The following is a 20,661-nucleotide window of genomic DNA, read 5'->3' on the forward strand; positions in this document are numbered from 1 at the left end:
GGAGGAGGGTCAGAGGGAGAAGCAGACTCCCCACCGAGCAGGGAGCCCGATGCGGGACTCGATCCAGGGACTCCAGGATCATGACCTGAGCCGAAGGCAGTCGCTTAACCAACTGAGCCACCCAGGCGCCCCAATAAATAATATCTTTAAAAAAAAAAAAAGAAATGTTAGTAAAGATGTGGAGAAACTGGGACCCTAGTGCATTGCTGGTGGTATATAAAATGGTACAGTCACTGAGAAAACAGTATGGTAGTTCCTCAAAAAGTTAAACATGGAATTAACTTGAATTCAACAATTCCACTTCTAGGTATACACCAAAATAACTGAAAGCAGGGACTCAAACAGATATTTGTATATTCATAATCTTAGCAGTATTGACAACAGCCAAAAGGTGGAAGCAACCAATTGATAAATGAATGGATAAAGAAACTGTGATATGTACATATTATTCAGCCTTAAAAAAGGAATGACATGCAGGCATATGCTATAACATGGATGAACCTTGAAAACACTCTGCTAAATGAAATAAGCCAGTCACAAAAAGACAAATATTGTATGATTCCACTTACACCAGGCTCCTAGGGTAGTCAAATTCATAGAGAGAGAAAATAGAATGGTGGTTGCCAGGAGCAAGGGGCAAGGAAGAATGGGGAGTTATTGTCTAATGGGTACGGAGTTTCTGTTTGGGAAGACGAAAACGTTCTAGAGATGGATGGTGGTGATGTCTGCACAACACTTTAAGTGTATTTCCTACCAGAGCACTGTACATTAAAAAATGGTTAAAATAGTAAATTTTATGTTGTGTAGATTTTGCCACAACACAACAATGAGTATTGGAGAAGATGGAGTCTATTTTCTTCTAAGATTGCCTGAGAGAGAAAAGGTTGTGATTGTAGAGGGCTAGAGATGGACAGGTTTTCAGAAAAGAAACATCCCTAGAAAGAAAAGACCCTTTGTCATGCCACAGCTAATAATACTAATAGAAATACTAACACTACCAGTAATATTACTACCATTTATAATTATTTTTTTGGTAATGCTAAGTATTTTATATATTTTTTTCATTTTCAAAAAAAATTTAAAAGTGACTGTCCCTAATTTGTAGACAAGAAAACTGGGGCTCCAAAATGTTATGTAAATTGTCACAAGGAATAAGAGGCAGAGTGAGGACTCAAATCCATGGCATCTGTCCCCAGGGCCCATGCTCTCACCCACTGCACCATGCGTTGAGATTCTGTACCCAACTACCACGCAAGGCTTCCATTTGGAAAATTTTGAATTTATTCAGAGAACTATTAACATAGGAAATTGTTTTCTTCCTTAAAGAGGGAATAATCTCCACCAAAAACTAATCAATAGATATTTGTCCTATGCATCTCTTGGTAGACACAGCATAGAGGAATAGCTGTAATATGGGCTCCACAGCCAGACAGCCTGGGTTCCCATCCTGTTTTTGCCCTTCTGGTTGGATGACTTTAAGTTACTTAACCTGCTGGAGCCTTAACTTCCTCACCTGAAAACAGGGGTGATTTGCTAGGATTAAATGTGCTAATAAATGTAAAACACATAGAATGGTGCCTGATCACTAGAAAGATTCAATTAGCATTAACTATGTGTTTTTTATTATTTTAAGCCATTCTGTGCCTCTGGGTGCTAATACTGGATCATCAACCCTAAGGAACAAATTTGAAAAAATCTGGAGGTGCTTGAAAAGTTCTGACGTATTCTCAGGGCCAATCTCCAGCCTCCTCTCTGCAGCTGTCCAGTGGTAACCCTGAGGAACGAATTCAAGCAGAGAATCTACCATGTGCAAGCACTGTGCTAGGAGCTAAAAAAGATGAAGAAGATTTCATCTGGATCCTTGAAGAGATCCTAGGGGGCCAGAGAGATGAGCATAAACAAACAACTGGGATACAATATGCTACAGAGTAAGAAAGGGCTGTGCTTCAATCACCATGGAGATGGAGAGGAAGATAAAGTTGCCTGGGTTCTTATTCCTTCTTTTAAAATATTTCATTGCTTTGTAGGCCTCAGAGTAGGAAAGAACCTCCAACGTCACCAACTGAGTCCAACCTTTGCTTTGTGGAAGCCCATAGGCTGTCCCTTAAGAAACAGTCTCACAACTCAGTCTTTTGTTTTCTTCTCTTACAAGGATGTGGATTGCACATTTGGAATTCAAAGAGAGGAAAACACCTTAAAAAATAGAAAGGGATTAAGAGTTCACGTATCTTGATGAGCACTGAGTGATATACAGAATTGTCGAATCACTCCACTGTACCCCTGAAACTAATATAACACTGTATGCTAACTACACTGGAAATAAAATACACACATACATACTTCATCAAGCAAAAAAAATAGAAATGCAAAGTTATTATTTCACAGAGGACAACTTCAGGATATCTATCAGGAAGAATAGCTTCGTGGTTTGAGAAGGAATCTCTACTTGCCTTGTGCCCAGGGAGAATGCCTAGGCTCTCCTCCAGGGCAGATCAGTTCCAAGTGGCAACAAAGCGTGATAATCCCTTAAAATCATAAATATGGGTCCCTGACATGTACACAAATGTTCTTAGCAGCATTATTCATGAGAGCCAAACACTGGAAGCAACCCAAATATCCAGATAACAATGGAATGATAAAAGAAATACTACAGAGTAATGAAAAAGAACAAACTATGGCTACACTCAACAATACACATGAACCTCATGGACACAATATTGAACAACATTGGCCAAACACAAAAGAATATATATTATATAAGTCCATTCATGAAGTCCCAAACAGGCAAAACTAATCTATGTATTAGAAGTAAGGAGAGTGGCTACCTCTGGGCAAGGAGGAGGGGAAGTGGTTGGTAAGCAGAAGTAAGAAATCTTCTAGGTTCCTGGGAATGTTCTATTTCTTGAGTTGTGTTTATTTTGTAATAGTTCATTACGGTGTACATGTATGATTGGTGCACTTTTCTTTATATGTATTTCGATATAACTGGCTTATTTAAAAAGAGGAAGAGAAATTACAAGGAAAAAAAAACCCTTAACCCAAAGCAAAGTAAAAGTGCACAAGTAAATTAGGCTACTTGCCATCTCAAACACAAGGACCTCCACTGCCTATGGAAAAATGTCCATGCTCTTTGTCATGGAGTATCAGAAAGTCCTTTAAATTCACCAAGAGTAACGTGCCTTCTCCTCATTTAACTAGCATTTGTAGTCACCCTCCTTTACCAAAGCAAGGAGACATGCCACCATCCATGTGGCAGAGGCAGCTGGTCTCCCTGTATTCAACCAAGGTTTGCCTTTAACTCACACAAAAATTACTGGCCTAATCATTTGTGGCCAGGGGAGCAGGCTTTTTTTTTTTGCAGACAAATTTAGCCACTTAAAGGCTGAAATATTCAAGAAGTTTAATACAAGAGGGCATGATGTAGATGCCAGAAATGTGTCTTAGAAGCACTGTATCTATGTCTAGAGAGGTGAAGATCCCTGGGGGGTCTCCTTTGCTGATTAGATTGCACCTGGTGTTCAGGTATGGGCATCAGGCTGTGAAAAGGATAGAAATCAATCAGACATGACCTCAGGGAAAGACCATGATGATGAAAGAACTTGAATGCACATCATGGAAGCAATGACCAAAAGATCTTCCCAGTCTATGTGCCTTGGCATCATGGCGTGCTCAGAATTGTTTAAAAGCTATGCCTGGAGCTGGATCACTCAGCTCTCGAGCAGGACCCGGAGAACTGAAAACCCCATGCCAGCCAGCTCTGGCCCAGGCAGCCCTGGGAGGTGCCGTGCAAGCACCGTCCAAGCACAGTGGGGCAGGGATGCCTTTCCCAGTCCCCCAGGGGAACACATGAAAAGTGACACTTGGCACTCGCTCCCCAGCCTGAATAAACTGAGCATAACCAAGAAGATCTAGTGTCTCTCCATCGACCTTGGCGGCCAGAGGCGGAGCACAGCTGTCCATCCTGAAAGTGGGGCGGAGATACTGCTGCTGAAGTTCCTGTTCTAGGTTCCCAGAGAGCACCGTTAGCCTGAGTGCTGCGGGTAACAAGTAGGGGGTAGGAGAAGGAGCCTGGCAGGTGCTCCAGGGCATATGCCTCGTGCTGTCCAGAGTCTCCTTCTTCACACAGAACAGCTACTTCCCTCTGTGTGTACTGATGCACCCCTCCAGGAGGCATCCATACTGCTGCGAGTCCGCTCTGACAATGCGTGTGCATGCGGCAAAATAGAGCTTCAGCATATTTTGAAATACTTCACATGAAAAAGTTCAGTTGGATGAGAAGTCCTTTCTCACCAACATGAGGAATGTCAACATTCTATTTGTCAATGAAAGTAAAGAGACAGCTATTAGAGTTTTTAATTATAATTTTAACTACTATATGTTTTTTATAGGTTGGAAGAAATGGTATTAAATTTTTAATCACGGCTTCCTGTCCATCAAGACTACTGAGAATTCGAATAATTCATCATTAACAAGTTTTCTTTTAAAGATTTTATTTATTTGAGAGAGAGAGAGTACAGAGGGAGAGTGAGAAGGAGAAGCAGACTCCCTGCTGAGCAGAGAGCTGAATGCAGGGCTCCATCCCAGGACAGATCCCAGGACCCTGAGATCATGACCTGAACCGAAAGCAAATGCTTAACTGACTGAACCACCCAGGTGCCCCATCATTTAATATTTTATTCATTTATTTGACAGAGAGAAAGACAGCAACAAGCAAGGGGAGTGGGAGAAGCAGGCTTCCTGCCAAGCAGGGAGCCAGACGCCGGGCTCAATCCCAGGACCCTGGGATCATGACCTGAGCCGAAGGCAGACAGACACTTAACGACTGAGCCACCCAAGAGCCCCAACAAGTCTTGATCAGGAATCATAAGTAGCCTTTCAAACATAAAACCTGGTATTAAAAGTTATGTTCATGGAATCAAGCTAAGTTTCATTTTCAAACCTTTGAGAAGATTTTACTTGGAAGCTTTCTACAATTTCAATATTTAACATGTTTCCTAATATTTTATTTTCTTCTCATAATTGTATACCATAATGAAAAAACGTAATGATTTTTTCACCACTCCTCAGACAGACATCCCTAATTCACCCCAGGATGCTATGCAAATATCATCTTTAGTACCTGCCTTGGATTTCAAAAGGACGGGAAATACTGGTGGGGAAAAAAGTGTTAATGTAGAAAGAGGAACATCATGGAGAAGCAAATTGGAAGAACTGCCATGGGGATCAGAAATTCAGTTGTTCTGAGGGTCCCCAAAGGGGTGGACTTGGTCCTCAAGTGAAGGCTCCAGGAAGATGGCTTTAGGTCAATTCCCAAGAGTCATCTCTGCCCAAAAAGAGAGGCTAGGAATGTTCTGACAGAGTCTGGCTGACCGCTTGTCAGAATGTTGTAGATGGAGATTCAAACTTTGGAGCATGACTCATCTAGGGAACCTACACCACCTCTTCTGACCTTAAGATTCTAGGATTCTATAACAGCCAGTTCAGGAAGTCTTCCAACTTCTCCTTCCCTGACATTTCTTAAATCCCTGGTATAGAAAGACATGAAATCATCAAGAAATGTAAATAAAAAACCATTGGCATGCCATGCCTGGCAGAAAGATACTGAAATTAAGATCAGTATGTTGGGGCACCTGGGTGACTCAGTCGGGTAAACATCTACCTTCAGCTCAGGTCATGATCTCAGGGTCCTGGGATCCAGTACCATGTCAGGCTCTCTGCTCAGAGGAGTCTGCTTCTCCTTCTCAATCTCCCTCTGTGCCCTCCCTCTTCCTCTCTCTCTCTCTCTCTCCCCCCTCTCAAATAAATAAAATCTTTTTTAAAAAAGATCAATATGATACACATAGGATTATCTCTAGGTTTACTGTCTTTAACTTTGAGAAACACAAATGGGGACACAGACGTTAACCATGGCTCAGGGTTCTAGCCTTTACTAAACCACCCACTAACTACTAGATACTGGGAAAGTCCATTTCTTTCTAACTTAATTTTCTTACCAAACAAGCAATGGGGATGAGGTGGAGAAGCTTAGTTGATTTCTAACGGTCTCCTCAACTGTAAATTTTCATCTAAGATTGTAGATACAATTTCTCTTGGTTTAACTGTTCTCATATATACAATGAATAAATATAGAAGGGCCTCTTTCATGGAGGGTAGTTCAATCCATTTCAATATTTACTAAATAAGCGTACACTGTATGTCAGGCTCTGTGCTGAACACACATCAAACTTCAATAGGAGAGATTACAAAAAGGCAGGTTAAAGGCCAGCATATCCAACGAGGCCCTTGGAAGACTGAAATAACTCAGGTTATATGGAAAATGAGGATGTGGAAGAAAAGAAATCCAAGATGGTGACCATCCAGGAAACGAAGTAAGTTCTCCCACCCATCATGCCCCCCATAGCAACACAGCAACCATTGTGTGTGCCTTGAACAAAAAGCAGGCCATCGCTACTTTAGGACCGAGGGCTCTGCTAGAGGTTCAGGAGATAAAAGACTGGAGGTTGAGCAACAAATAAGCATGGGTGGCACCAGAGAGGCGCCAGTTGGTTCACCTGAGACAACATGGAGACAAATTCCTAAAAAGTTACTGACAGGGCTCTTGGAAGCCAGGAGGTTCTATAATGAGCACACATGCTCATCAAAACCTTGTTAGGCTGCCTGGGAAAGAGAATACACCTGCAGCAGGTGAATGAGTTTTGCAGACTGAGATTATCCAAGAACTGCTCCCATGCAAATGCAAGTCACCCACGTTAATGGTACATGGTGTCTTCTGTTCATTCATCAACTTAATGTCTTTATATAATATAATTTCGCCGTAATAGCATTTGTTCTATATGTCAGATAATCCCGGAAATGCTGGCAAGGGGAGATTTTTCACCTGGCAGTGTTCTTTGAAACAAATTACTTTGGAGGATTCACGAACAATGAAATGGAAAAGAGGAGAAGCTTCACAAAAAGAGTAAGATCCAGTTCCTGCAGTCATGGACTTCAAAAGCTAACGGGGTGCACAGACATGTATTCAACTATCAGTGTGCAAACTTCGTGAGGACAGAACAGGATAACAAATGTGAAGAGCGTCATCAGCCATAAATCACAATACACGTCACACAGAAGGCGTATCAGGATTAAGGGTGATGGTAGTGGTATCGTCACAGAGCAGTTCCTCATTCAGACCAACTTCCCTACGACAAAAAGGCATAATTTTTCTCTCTGATCATTTGAGCAGCATCTAAACAGTGTCTGTTTCTAAAAATCATTATTCTAGGCGAGGCTATGTTTGTCACTCAGCTGCGCTCTGTCATTTTAACCAAGCCTTCTAACACCACTTCAGCCCGTTATATAATCCCCAGTTTTCCCCCATTTTGAATGTCTCTTTGTTGTTTATTGCTGCTCTCACACAGAACCTGTCTGAAAGGTCTGGGTGCTTTCAATCGGGCCTTATCAGAGACCACGGTTATTGGAACTCTCTGTATTTTACCGCCTCCATCTCATTAATGCCAGCACTAATTTGTGGTCCAATCCAATACCACCCCCATAAGATCTGCATGAATACACACTGGATTTCAATCTGCCATTCAACAAGCATGAAGTCCTTTATGTTCATTATTAGCCAATCAAACGGCTCCAGTTTTTTTTCTCTGCATTTTTTCCATAGTGAAATCATTTTGTTATTATCCCAAAGCAGTTGCTTGGTAGGAAATATTAGGGGAAAAAAACAATGACAATGGTACCAGCCCTTCTTCCTCTTCCTTTTCTCCAGCAAATGCAACTGTTTTAACCGGTTACTGAAGCCTTTAACTGAGACTCCAGTTCAAATGGAGTCGCCAACGTGTTTGTGAAAATCCTCCTTCCCTAAAATAGCTCCTACCCTGAGATATCTTGCAGTATATTATAAAATGGGCCTATTTTTTACCCTCCAAGAAGCAGGACTGTTGAGATGAAAACGAATTCATGCTCCAGTACAGAATGAAACCAGGTTCCCAACCCAAGTAGACTGATGGACCCAGTGCCACATGTGCCAGGGTGAACTCATTCCGATACCCACCATTTTCTTTTCCTTAAAACTGGGGCCTGGAGTCATTCTCATGGGATGCTCCTTCATTCAATTGACATGGTTAAATGATTTCCCTTTCACATCATTTTCACCCCATGCATCATTACCAGAAGTACTCCATTCTGCTATAATGTTCTGCATTTCCTGTTCCAACAAATGGCTTGTCCTTCCAGTTCCTCATGTAATTTTCTGTTCTGCAACAAATTTCACTTGCAAAATGGGTTCGAGTAGGTTTGGCTATTTGTATTTTTTTTTTAAAGGATTTTATTTATTTATTTGACAGATAGAGACATAGCGAGAGAGGGAACACAAGCAGGGGGAGTGGGAAAGGGAGAAGCAGGCTTCCTGCTGAGCAGGGAGACCAATGTGGGGCTCCATCCCAAGACCCTGGGACCATGACCTGAGTTGAAGGCAGACACTCAACGACTGAGCCACCTATGCGCCCCAGGCTATTCGTATTTTGAGATAAATTAAAACCAGGATGGAAGTTAGTAAAGAAAGGGAAACAATACACAGCAGAGTGTCTAGTTCAGCAGAAAGACCTAGCAAATTTCCAAAAGGGTCATTTTTTTTTCTTTCCTTTTTAATGATCAAAGGCAGAAACTCTCAAAAGTGAGTATTTTCTCACACGATAAGGATCTGAGAACTATTTTTTTTCACCTCCCACTGAGACCTGGTTTCATAGGTTGTGTTCCCCAGGAAGCGAACTTTGAGATGCTGATTTAGGTAGAGAGGCATATTTGGGACTGCCCTTAGTTCAATACGCATGGAAGAAAAGGAAGGAAGCAGGATAGGGCAGAGGGAGAAGCTGGGCTATGGAGCAGGTACAACAAGATCTCAGCCAATCCCACAGGGAAGTCTAGAGCAAGAATGGCCCTTCCGAGTTCTCCCCAGCCAGGAGAGGGGGGAGGGGTATTTATATTTCAGCATCAGAAGTTGCGGGCTCTCCCCAATGGGGGTGTGATCCGGGCGAGAAGGCTCTTTCTCCACCAGGCGACAATTTCCAGAGAGAGACATTAACCAACAATCTTCTCAGTAGCTAGAGGACTAAGCCCTTTAATCCTCAAGCAGGGATCTGGACGATGCTGCACAGTCTCCAAAGAAGGGTAAGGCCTTATAAAATTTGTGATTAACTACCTTAAGCTGCAACAGGTGAAAGGAGGTGTATTTGCTTGTCTGAAAGCAGTGGCATGAGAGGCAGGCAACTAATCTAATATGCAAGGGGCCTGCTGAAATACTCTCCGGGATGGCCACAGGCAGCACCATTTTCCTGCTCTCCCTTTGCCTCTTCCAGCTCACCAGTATCACCAGGAAGGGACTCAGACCCTCCTCTGGTACCCTGATTTTTGCGCCGGCCCAAGAGGCACCTCTAGACCACCTGCCTCAGGTGGCCGGTGGAGCTTACATCTACAGGCCTTGCAGGACTGTAACCAATGGAGAAACAGTTCCTTACCAGCTACTACCACCAGGGTACAGCAAGAAGGGCCGTCTTTCTGTGAACAAACTGTAGCAGTGCACACTCAGAAAAGTTCAACTGGAAGTTAAACTGGGACACAAATAATCTGAAGCATCTGGAACTGGCCACTCATGAGCATTCTGTGGAAGTAGGGCCCCGTGCTGAAGAACAAGATTCTAACTCTCCATTTCTTCCCAACCACTTTCCCCACCAGGGATGTCTTTTGTGGCTTGATACCTAAGTAATCTTCCACAAAGACCATCTATGTTGACTGATGCGACTACAGAATGAACAGAATCCTACCTCTGAAACAATGTTGTATCTGTAACCTACAAATGAGGGACAGAACACCCCAAAATACAAAAAGGCTACATACGCTAGCATTCAGACTGAAGACTGGGGCCAGTTCATGCACATGTGTGACATAAATCACACTGCCCGTGGTGGACAAAAAGATGCAATGAAAGCTTTGAAGTAAAGGATTTCCAAAACACTACAATCATAAAGAAATCCAACTTGTCTTGTCACTTATTTTTTTTTAATTCTTATTTATTCATTTATTTGACACAGAGAGAGAGAGAGACAGCGAGAGAGGGAACACAAGCAGGGGGAGTGGGAGAGGGAGAAGCAGGCTCCTGGCTGAGCAGGGAGCCCAATGAGGGGCTCGATCCCAGGACCCTGGGATCATGACCTGAGCCGAAGGCAGACGCTTAATGACTGAGCCACCCAGGCGCCCTGTCTTGTCACTTATTGACATGTGCACACAAGACTGTAGCCCAAATTTCCAATCTCTGATTGTGAAGAAGGAATTCATTAAAGATAATCTAGTTAAGCTGCTGAATCCCAGATACATTCTGCCATTAGACATGCAGAATAGAATCTTAAATTTCATTAAGATTTGGTCACAGCGTTTCCCAGGAGGTATGATGTCAGTGAAGTGAAGGAAGTGTACCTTGACCTTCTTAAGGAAGGTGTTCAGTTTCCTCCCTCAGATGCTGAGGCTGAATCAGCAAGACAAGAGACTGCTCGGGTCTCATTGACTCCTATTGCACCAGCTCCTCTTTTGGTAATTATTCTCCAGAGCTCTACTATCACACTGGTCCCAAACCAGACTGGACAATTACACAGTGAATTGGATACAGTGAAAATGAATGTGAGGGTGCTGTCCACCACACTGATGCAGACCCACTGTATTCCTGGGTCTGAAAATCATGAAGACAAAGAGAGTTTGGGATGAGCACTTTGTAAGATGGGTCAGGAGATGCAGGACAGGACCATGGACCTGCTACTCATGGTAGTGGAGACTGAAGATCTAACTGGAGCTAATTCAAGAGAACGAGGATTTAAATAATGCTATCCTTGGATGAGAGCTTTACTCAAAAACAGCAAAGGATTCTGGAGCAAAATAAGAACCAGAGGGAAGCACCAGCGAACATTCTGTCCCATCCTGTGAGCTCCTTGACCTAAGTCCCAGCCCTTCAATGCATGGGGCCACTCTGGGAATGCTCAGCACCATGAATGCTCAGCTTTCAGACTTAAAGTCCTGCTGTAACAAACAACTTGAAACCTAGTCTTCATCCACAGGTGGATTTGTCAGCCTCGGTAAATACAGAAACACCCACGTTTACTCAAAGGACCAGCCAAAACCTCACCTGAAGTCCTACATATGAGAGTTTTCCAGAACATTCAAATACAGTGTTACTACTATAGCCAGTTAGTCTACAGACCATTCCAGAAACACCGTCAAGCCAGAGACTATCATCCTTGCCCAGCAATCACTCAACAATGACAAAGAATGATCTCTAGCCACCCAATTACTACAAAGTAATGGAGTTTGATCCCTCAGCTCCTGCTGTCACTATAGAAGCTATGATAAAAAAAATTGATGTTTATCACCACAAAAGAGCTGTAAGTCATAGTGACTGTTGAGGTGAAAGTGGATGACTGGCACATTAGCTACATTAGAGGTGCCAATTCTCTAAAAGGTAGACCCTGGGGCACCTGGATGGCTCTGTCGGTTAAGCATCGGCCTTCGGCTCAGGTCATGATCCCAGAGTCCCGGGATCGAGTCCCGCATCGGGCTCCCTGCTCAGCAGGGAGTTTGCTTCTCCCTCTGCCCCTCACCCAACTCATGCACGCTCTCTCTCTCTCTCCCTCTCTCAAATAAATAAGTAAAATCTTAAAAAAAAAAAAATGTAGATCCTGGGCAGCTTTGAAGCTCAGAAGACAAGACCTAGCTGTGCATCAAAACCACAGTGGAACATTTCTCCTCTGCAATAATGAAGTTTAACAGAATAGTAACCGCTCCAGAGTAACATTAATGGTTGCTAAGCACAGCACCAGCTTTACCTCAAAAGACCTTGGTTTAACATATACTCACTTAAAACTTCAGCAGAAGAAAAATTCATTGTACTAATGCAAACCAGTTTAGTTATAGCATCTTACGGTTCACAGGCCTTCCTACATTTAGAAGAGAAGACATCACAAGCTGTGAGAAGAGCAGAGGAAGATTATTTTATTACAAAATAATAAAACTATGGAGTGCCTTCATTTAACTAAAGTTGAATGTAAAAGTCAATTTGTACTTCTTAACAGATGAACATAGGGGAAGGGAAGGAAAAAGAAAATAAGGTAAGAACAGAGAGGGAGGCAAACCATAAGAGACTCTTAACTACAGAGAACAATCTGAGAGTTGCTGGAGGGGCGAGGGGCGGGGGGATGGGCTAAGTGGGTGCGGGCATCAAGGAGGGCAGTTTTGGGATGAGCACTGGCTGTTATATGTAAGTGATGAATCACTAAATTCTACTCCTGAAACCATCACTACACTATATGTTAACTAACTTGAACTTGAATAAAACCTTGGAAGAAAAAAAAGTCAATTTGTACTTCTTTATAAATACTCTTGCTTAGAATTATCACTTGTAAAAAGCTTGATGATTGTAGTTTAAGCGTATTTCAGGCACCCTGAAGAGGTCACTGGACTCTATATCAGGTTGCCTTTGATTCTTTGTGATTCTCTGTTATTCTTTAAAATGTTAAATGTTCCTTTCTTTCCCCCTTTTTACTGCACTTTAATATTTCTATTTGGTACAAAGACTAACCGGGAAACATCCAGAATAAATTGTGTTTATGTCACAAATTACAATGACAAATAAATTACCGTTAAAACAAAAAAAAAAATGTAGATTCGGCCCATGTTCATGAAGTACAAACTTCTACTACTCCTGGTGTAAAAGAAAGTGAAGAACTGGGTTTATGTCTCAGTTCAGTTACCTCTGCGCCTTAGAGCGACACTGCAACTTCCGAGACTGCTTCTTCGCGGCACGATGAGGCTCGCCGTATCAACTCCATCTTCCTCGACGGGTTTCTAAAAGAGGCAACGAATGTGAACACACTTTATAAACCACACAGTGCTCTACAGACAGAGCTTCTAATATTTGGCACGGAGGAAGTGCTCAAAAGATCTCTGTTGAACGGATAAAAGAGTAGGATTCTAATTCCCTCACATTCCACCTGGGAGCCCCACGGCTGGCTTCCTTCCAGCACGCTGCCAGGCTGGGGCTCAGTCTAGCAGTCTGAGTAAGAAACAGGAGGACTGAGTGTGAAGCGGAGGCACACTCCGCTGTGACAAACAGCACCGCAAAAAGACAAGAATTCTGTCTCCCGAGGTCAGGGCTTTCCGCTCGCACGCCGGGAGAAGTCTCCAGAAGCCACTGCTCTCATTGCCTGGTGGCGTCTGAAAAATTGCTCTTTATCAGTGATGCCTCAACAGACATGATCTGTATGGTAACATGCTCCAACGTTCCAGTGAGCTCTTACACACGCTCTCCCTGCAAGCCGACTGGTCTTCAGGTATCCCGGAAACACTCAGAGGAGGGGGGTGCGCGGTCCCCTCCTCACTGATCTAAAATCCAAAAAGCTCTGGAAACCAAGTTTCCTCCCTACCCCATTTGGTGGTAAAACCTGACCTGAACCGACAATGCGGCTGTTTATGGTCTGTGCTTAGTCCTCCTGGTGCATTTCACTCAGTAGAAACATGACGGCGTTTGATTATCGGGTGCTACCGAGACCCCCGCTGGTGGTGTTACACAGCAGACATGCATGCGCTGAAGGGCCCAGCCGAGGCTCTGCTATGGGACTACTGCAGATCTGTAAGGTTTGTCAAAATCTATTAAGGAGTTTCTGTGTATCAGAAACTATTCTAAATCCTTGGCATGGATTATCTGAATCAATCTTCACATAATCTAAACATCTGTCTCATTTTACAAATGAGGAAACTGAGGCACATGTAATTGCCCAAGTCACACAGCAAGTAAGTAGTGGAGCTGGGGATTGAAACCAGGCAGGCTGACTCCAGAGTCTGCCTCCTCCCTTGGCAGCAAACTCATCTTGGCAAATCCTACAGGAGTCAGCAACAGGCAAAATGAGCTGCCCCTTAGGAGACATATTCAAAATCTGGGGTGACCGTGGTATTCAGTAATTTCTACTTGTACTAATTAGGATCCTCCAGAGAAACAGAACCAGTAGGGTATGGCTGTGTGTGTGTGTGTGTGTGTGTGTGTGCGTGCGTGTGTAGAGAAAGAGATTTTAAGGAAGCGACTCACATATTTATGGAGGTTGGCAAATCCAAAATCCTGAAATCTGTAGGGCAGGCTGGCAGGCTAGGGAAGAGCTGATCTTGCAGCTTGAGTCTAAAGGCAGTCTGGAGGCAGAATTCCCTCTTCCTGGCAGGACTTCTGTCTTTTTCTCTGAAGGCCTTCAACTGATTGCATGAGGCCCATTATGGAGGGTGATCAGCTTTACTCAAAGTTTACGGACTTAAATGTTAATCACATCTAAAAAATACCTTCACAGGGGCGCCTGGGTGGCTCAGTTGGTTAAGCGTCTGCCTTCGGTTCAGGTCATGATCTCCAGGTCCTGGGATCGAGCCCCATGTTGGGCTCCCTGCTCAGTGGGGAGTCTGCTTCTCCCTTGCCCTCTGCCTCTCCCCCCTGCTTGTACTCTCTCTGTCTCTCTCTCTCAAATGAATAAATAAAATCTTTAAAATAAATAAATAAATACCTTCACAGCAACATCTAGAGCGGTATTTGACCAAATATTTGGGCCTAGCCAAGTTGACGCATAATATTAACCATCATGCTGCTCTTAACATTATCCAGTCTGAACTGGGTGGGTTTATGCTTAACATTATCGTTTTATGAGATTGAAAAATGAGCAACTTAGCAGACAATTCAATTTTGCCCCTGAAGAAAGAGATGCTTCTGATTGCAGGCTCCCTCTGACCCACCTCTGTGCAGACAGGGTATGGGAGTCAGTAAGATACAAGTTGGGCCCTTCACTTTCACTGGAAAAAGTTGCCTCCTGCATCTACGACATTGCATCTGTTAAGTACTGCTCAGTTCACAAATGACAGAAATCCAACTTGAACCAGATTAAGCAAGCAGAGGCTTATTATCAGGATGCTGGGACTAATGAAGATAAACAGAGCCTCTCCGTCCTCCAATGCTTAGAGTCAAGCAACTAGCAGACATTTCATTAATATCAAACAAGGAAAGGGGCAGCTAAGGAATGAAGCAGAAATTTCTGGCCTCGCCCAGCTCCTGAATGTGACCTTCAGCCCCCATGCCCTGCCTCCATTCACCACCAACCACCCCTGGCCCACGGGATGCGGGATCAGGGAGTCAAGAAAGTCCTACACTGTAACTACTTTTTCCAAATTAGGACAGAAGTGAATTGAGGGTAGATCTTTATATATCCCATCTTCCAACTGGCAGAAAAACAGAAATGGCTCCTAGGAAGGGACGGATGAGATAGGTGACACCCATGGCCCATTCTCTCTGCCAGAAATGAAGGCTTCAGGGCCCTTCAGTGACTCTAGGGCCTTGGGTGGGGGTGGGGGGTATATAATCTGGAGTGTAGGGACCCCAGCCCATGAGAATATAATCTACCCTCAGTAGGTGGAGTGAATTCTCATAAACAACATTTGACAAAATCAGATTATAGAACAGAAGATGGGTGTTCTGATAAAGATTTCTCATAGCTTCAACCACGTTTTTTCCCCATTCCCAAGGGTACAAAAAAAGAGAAAAAACGGCTGAAAGAAAACTAAATATCTAGCCTTCAAATAACTGAGAGTGGGAAATGATGGAGTTTCAGATCCAGTAGAAGAGGCAAGGGGAATTCATTCACAACACACGAAGACAGATAAACATTTTAGAAAAGCTTCTCAGATTAAGGATAATCAAGATGAAATAAGAGGACAAGACACCATTCAAACACAGGACAGCAAAAGAGGAGGAAGAAATGCAAGGGAAGAAGGAGGGAAAGGAGGGAGACAAGGAGGGAGAGAGGGTCTGGCAGGGGAGTCCAGGGATGTTTCCTAACCAGCTGCTCACACAGCAGGACCTGGGCTGGGTTTTCTCAATGCTCTGTCTCCCTCGATTCCTACCCAACTTCTGGCCAGGATTCCCTCTAGTCTTCCCACCTGTGAGGCACCCAACATCCATCTGAACAATTTCTTTCCTGCTTATGTGAACCAAAATTGAATTTCGTTGTTTAAAACCAAGAACCTAAAATAATACAGATGGTGAGCAATTAATCTATTTCAATAGAAAACTAAGATGAAGTAACTGAGGGAACCAGAGATACAAAACAGGTAGAGATGTTACAAACTCTGCCAATATATAATAAAATAATACAATGAAAACAGGAGGCGGGCGAGCAGAGTGGGAATGGGAGTACTAATTTCCTCGACCTTTCCTAGCAGGGAATTAAGAGATACTAATTAAAATGGAAACATGTAGCTTTAAGAACCATAATGACTCATAATGTTTCTTGTAATCATTTCATAAATCCTAGAGTGAAACTTCAGGGAATGCAGGTGAGGAAGCTTAAGTTGGGGATAACAGACTTTACCCAAAACCTCGCAGCTGCTGCCTCCAATCACAAATTCAGCCAATGTGTCTACAAGGTGCCACGCAGGACATTAAGTGCTGGGCTTATCCTGGAGGACAACCCAACACGGTCCCTGCCTTCATCAGGCTGACGGTCTGGTGGGAGAGCCGGGCTGAAACAAGTGGACAAAGAAATAAATATGAAATTCTAACTGTGAAAAGCGTGTGAAGGAAAAGAACATACTTGACCACGGGTGGGCAAGATCCTCTTGACAAGGGGAGTGCGACATTTAAAAAGAGACTTCAGGGGCGCCTGGGTGGCTCAGTCATTAAGCGTCTGCCTTCAGCTCAGGTCATGATCCCAGGGTCCTGGGATCGAGCCCCACATCGGGCTCCCTGCTCCGCGGGAAGCCTGCTTCTCCCTCTCCCGCTCCCTCTGCTTGTGTTTCCTCTCTCACTGTGTCTCTCTGTCAAATAAATAAATAAAATCTTTTAAAAAAATAAAAAGAGACTTCAAAGTTGGGGGGGGGAACAGCCTCACAAAGATGGAAGGGGGAGATAATACCAGACAGAGGGGACCGCATGTACGGCAATCCCAAGGAAGGTGTCTTAGTCCACTTGGGATACGATAACAAAAATACCACAGACTGGATGGCTTATAAATAACAGAAACTTATTTCTCACCGTTCTGGAGGTGGGGAAGCCCAAGATCAAGGTGCCAGCAGATTCGATGTCTAGCGAGTACCCGTTGGCTGGTGCAGAAGGACAGACCTTGGCACGCTGGAGAAAACTGAGATGTGATGTAAGTAAAGGGAAAGGGGGCGTGGAATGACGGTGATAAAGACGGCAGGAGTAAACAGTGCAGGGCAGGCTTGTGTGCATGTGGAATGGCATCCAGCTTTTATTCCAAGAGCAGCGGAAAGTCTCTGAATAGTCTTCATCAGGGGAATGACAGGATGACATGTGTATGTGTAGCATCCGCTGTGCTGTGGTCGGAAAGTGGTCTGGTGGGCTAGGAGCACAGAATGGGGAAGACAGGTTGGAGCAGTGGTCCAGGGGAGAACTGATGTTGGTTGCACTGGGTTGATGGTAGTAGAAATAGAGATGAAGACCGACTAGAACGCCATTTTGGAAGTAAAGTACAAAATCTTAGGTGATGCATCAGATGTGAGAGGTAGGGGGGAAAGAGAGAAAAATCAAGAATGACTCCCAGGTTTCCAGGGTAGGCTACTGGGTGATAACTATTTACTACAGTAAAAGCTTTGTGATACATGTTTTAAGGAGGGACTCTTAAGAATCTCAGACATTTCAGGGGTGCCTGGGTGGCTCAGTCAGTTAAGCGTCTGCCTTGGGCTCAGGTCATGATCCCAGGGTCCTGGGATCAAGCCCCGTATGGGGCTCCTCACTCAGTGAGGAGGAGCCTGCTTCTCCCTCTCCCTCTGCCTGCCACTCCCCATCTTGTGCTCTTACTCTCACTCTCTCTCTGTCAAATAAATAAATAAAATCTTAAAAAAAAAAAAAGAATCTCAGACATTTCATTACTAAGATACTTGTAAAACATCCAAGCGGAGATGTCAGATATGCCATTAGATCTGAAGCTCAGAAGAGAGGCTGGGATGGAATCATCATCACACAGATGCTATTTAAAAACATGAGAATGGAGAGGATCCCCAAAAAAGAGAGTGTGGAGAAAAGGGGGGACCTATGACCAATTCCTGAGACAACAGGTAGAACAGAGGAGAAGGATCTATGGGGGTAGATACAAAACAAGAAGAGAGTGGTGCCCCAGTGTGAAAGAGGAGGGGGTTTTCAACTCTGCTGACTGCTATTCCTAAGCCAAATAAAGTGAGGACTGAAGAGGGTCCATCATACTGGGCAATCAATAAAAATGATAGTATTTTTGGTGGAGATACAAAAACAAGATACAGGCAGCTCTTTTGAGAAGTCTGACAATGATGAGAAGCAGAGAAATGGAGTAATTACAAGAAAAGGATGGGATCAGGGGAGAAGTCTGAGGATGCTGTGTGGCCCAGCAGAAATGGGGGGGAGGAAGGGTAGGGAAGAAGAGAAGGCACAAAGGTGACACGTGCAGGGAGGGTGTGACAGGAGAGAGGGCCAGGGGACGGACGCAGACGCAGGACGATCTATCCGCAGACGGGATGATGGCAAGACAAAAGCGTCCCCATGTAACAGCTTCTATGTCCCAAGGAAGACAAGTTCCTCAGCTGCAAGCTAGTTGGGAGAAACGAAGAAGGGGAGGGAGGTCAGAAACACCAAGCAAGTCATAAAATGGTCTCTGGGAGAGTGGAAAGCAAGTCTACCTCAAGGCTGAGGTAGGACTGCCACACAGACAACGTGGCAATGTCCAGGGGCTCAGGTGCCAGATCAGAGAAGGCCCGTGCTTGGGGTCAAGGTCAGAACTTTGCCAGACAAATGGGACAAAAAAATGAAAGAATCGAGGGAATTCAGGATATCTCCACGACGGTGATTGCAATGATCACGGAATCTGAGTGGGACCATGAGCAGAGAAGGGGCAGGAGGGAGCTGTAAGATACAGACAAAGGAGTTTGATCAGTGCACCTGAGGTCTCAGGGACACAAAGAACTGTCACAGCAGGGAACTGAGCAAGACAACCACAAGCACAGGAGGTTTCAGGTGAAGAGGGTGCCAGACTTGTGTAAGGCTCTAGGGGTTGCACACTGCACAAAGGCACCACATTCAAAGTATAGATACCATAAATGTATACATTCTGACAATTCTCTGGCAGATAGTACTGTTACGGAGTGAATTGTGTCCCCCTTAAATGCAAATGCTGAAGCCGTATGTCCAAATATAGTCACACTGGGGGTTAGGGCTTCAACATATGCATTTGAGGGGGACACAATTAGAGTAAAATGAAATCAAAAGGTGGGCCCTAATCCAATAGGACTGGTCTACTTACAAGAGGAGGAAGAGACACCATTGATGTGTGCACAGAGAAAAGGCCATGTGAGGACAGGTAGAAGGTGGCCATCTGCAAGCCAGGAAGAGAGGCCTCAGGAGAAACCAACCCTGCCAGCACCTTGATCTTGACCTTCCAGAGTCGAGAACTATGAGAAATTAATTTCTGTTATTTAAGCCACCCAGCTTGTGGCATTTTGTTTGCCAGCTCCAGCAAACTAATATAAACAGCAAAGTGTTCTCTGTCCTCATCATCAGTATATTAGGAAAATTCTCTGAGAGGGAGACGTGAAACCATTTGAGGAAGGGGTTGATATTTTGTAATTTACAGGAAAATGCTATATAGGCCAGCAGTGACCCTGAGAGCCACAGTGCCAGATGGTTTCTTTCATGCTACTTCATTTAATCCATACACAACTTTATAAAATAAAGGGTATTAAGATGAAGAAAAAGCAGCTCAGAGAACTTCAGTAACTTGATCAAATTAAACCACACACTGATGAGAACCTGAGCTGAAATTTGTATCCAGGTAAGCCTATGCCAAAACTCACGTTTCGTGATCTATCACACTGCCTCCAATTGTAAGTTCTAGTATAAAAAAGATGCCGCTAACATCAGTTATATCTTTACTCTGCCTCAGATACTCTGCTAGATGCTTTGGCCTCCAGTAGTGAAGTAGGTCTTATTGACACTATGTTAGAGATGAAGAAACTGAAGCCCAGACAGGTTAAGTGACTTGCCCAAGGCCACACAGCTTAGCAAGTTGCAACTCGTCTGTTTACTGCCCCTTTCTCGCCCTCTTCACCTCATACTCCACCACTGAATGTTCCCTCTTCTCATACGCAGCTTTTCCTAGGCGATCCATAAACACAAAAGAGCCCTTCTCCTGTTTGACACATTATTTATATCCTTTTAGTACAATCAACATTATCAAAAGTCATTTACAAAGTAAATAAGGTAGCGATTGTCTGACAATGCATTTGCTCCCCAAAAATAAATAAATGAAGATCATGTTAGAATTAAACAGCAGTTGCATTCATTGAATAAATTTCTAGCTCTTCTTGATGCATATAGTTTTTCTTTGGCTGACTTATGAATTTCACCCTAAAGATTAATTTGGCTCTCTATAAAGAGCATAAGAATTAATATTCAGCCAAGATAGGAATCTTTTTTTCATTTTCATTTTAGTGGAAATCAATCTATTAAGATATTGTTGAGTGCAATTTGTTACTTATTCCCACTTTTCTGCTCAAGTCGGGGTACTTAGAAATATCTATATAAACACTTTTTGTCAATACTACCAAGATTCATATTGCCAA

General features: G+C 43.7%; 1 long non-coding RNA gene and 1 pseudogene across 1 annotated transcript in view; one reads left to right on the forward strand and one right to left on the reverse strand.

The window, feature by feature from the left end:
* Positions 1-20,661, reverse strand: part of LOC145720209 (uncharacterized) — an 82,930-nt gene that overhangs the window by 38,026 nt on the left and 24,243 nt on the right. Inside the window, exon 3 of the long non-coding RNA XR_014143052.1 lies at positions 12,783-12,876. This is a non-coding gene — a long non-coding RNA (uncharacterized LOC145720209). The remainder of the gene's footprint in view (positions 1-12,782; positions 12,877-20,661) is intronic.
* LOC102741830 (TOM1-like protein 1 pseudogene) lies at positions 10,265-11,444 on the forward strand (annotated as a pseudogene).

Source organism: Leptonychotes weddellii, chromosome 2 (genome assembly GCF_054177405.1).
Source record: "Leptonychotes weddellii isolate Sample4059 chromosome 2, ASM5417740v2, whole genome shotgun sequence".
NCBI lineage: Eukaryota > Metazoa > Chordata > Mammalia > Carnivora > Phocidae > Leptonychotes > Leptonychotes weddellii.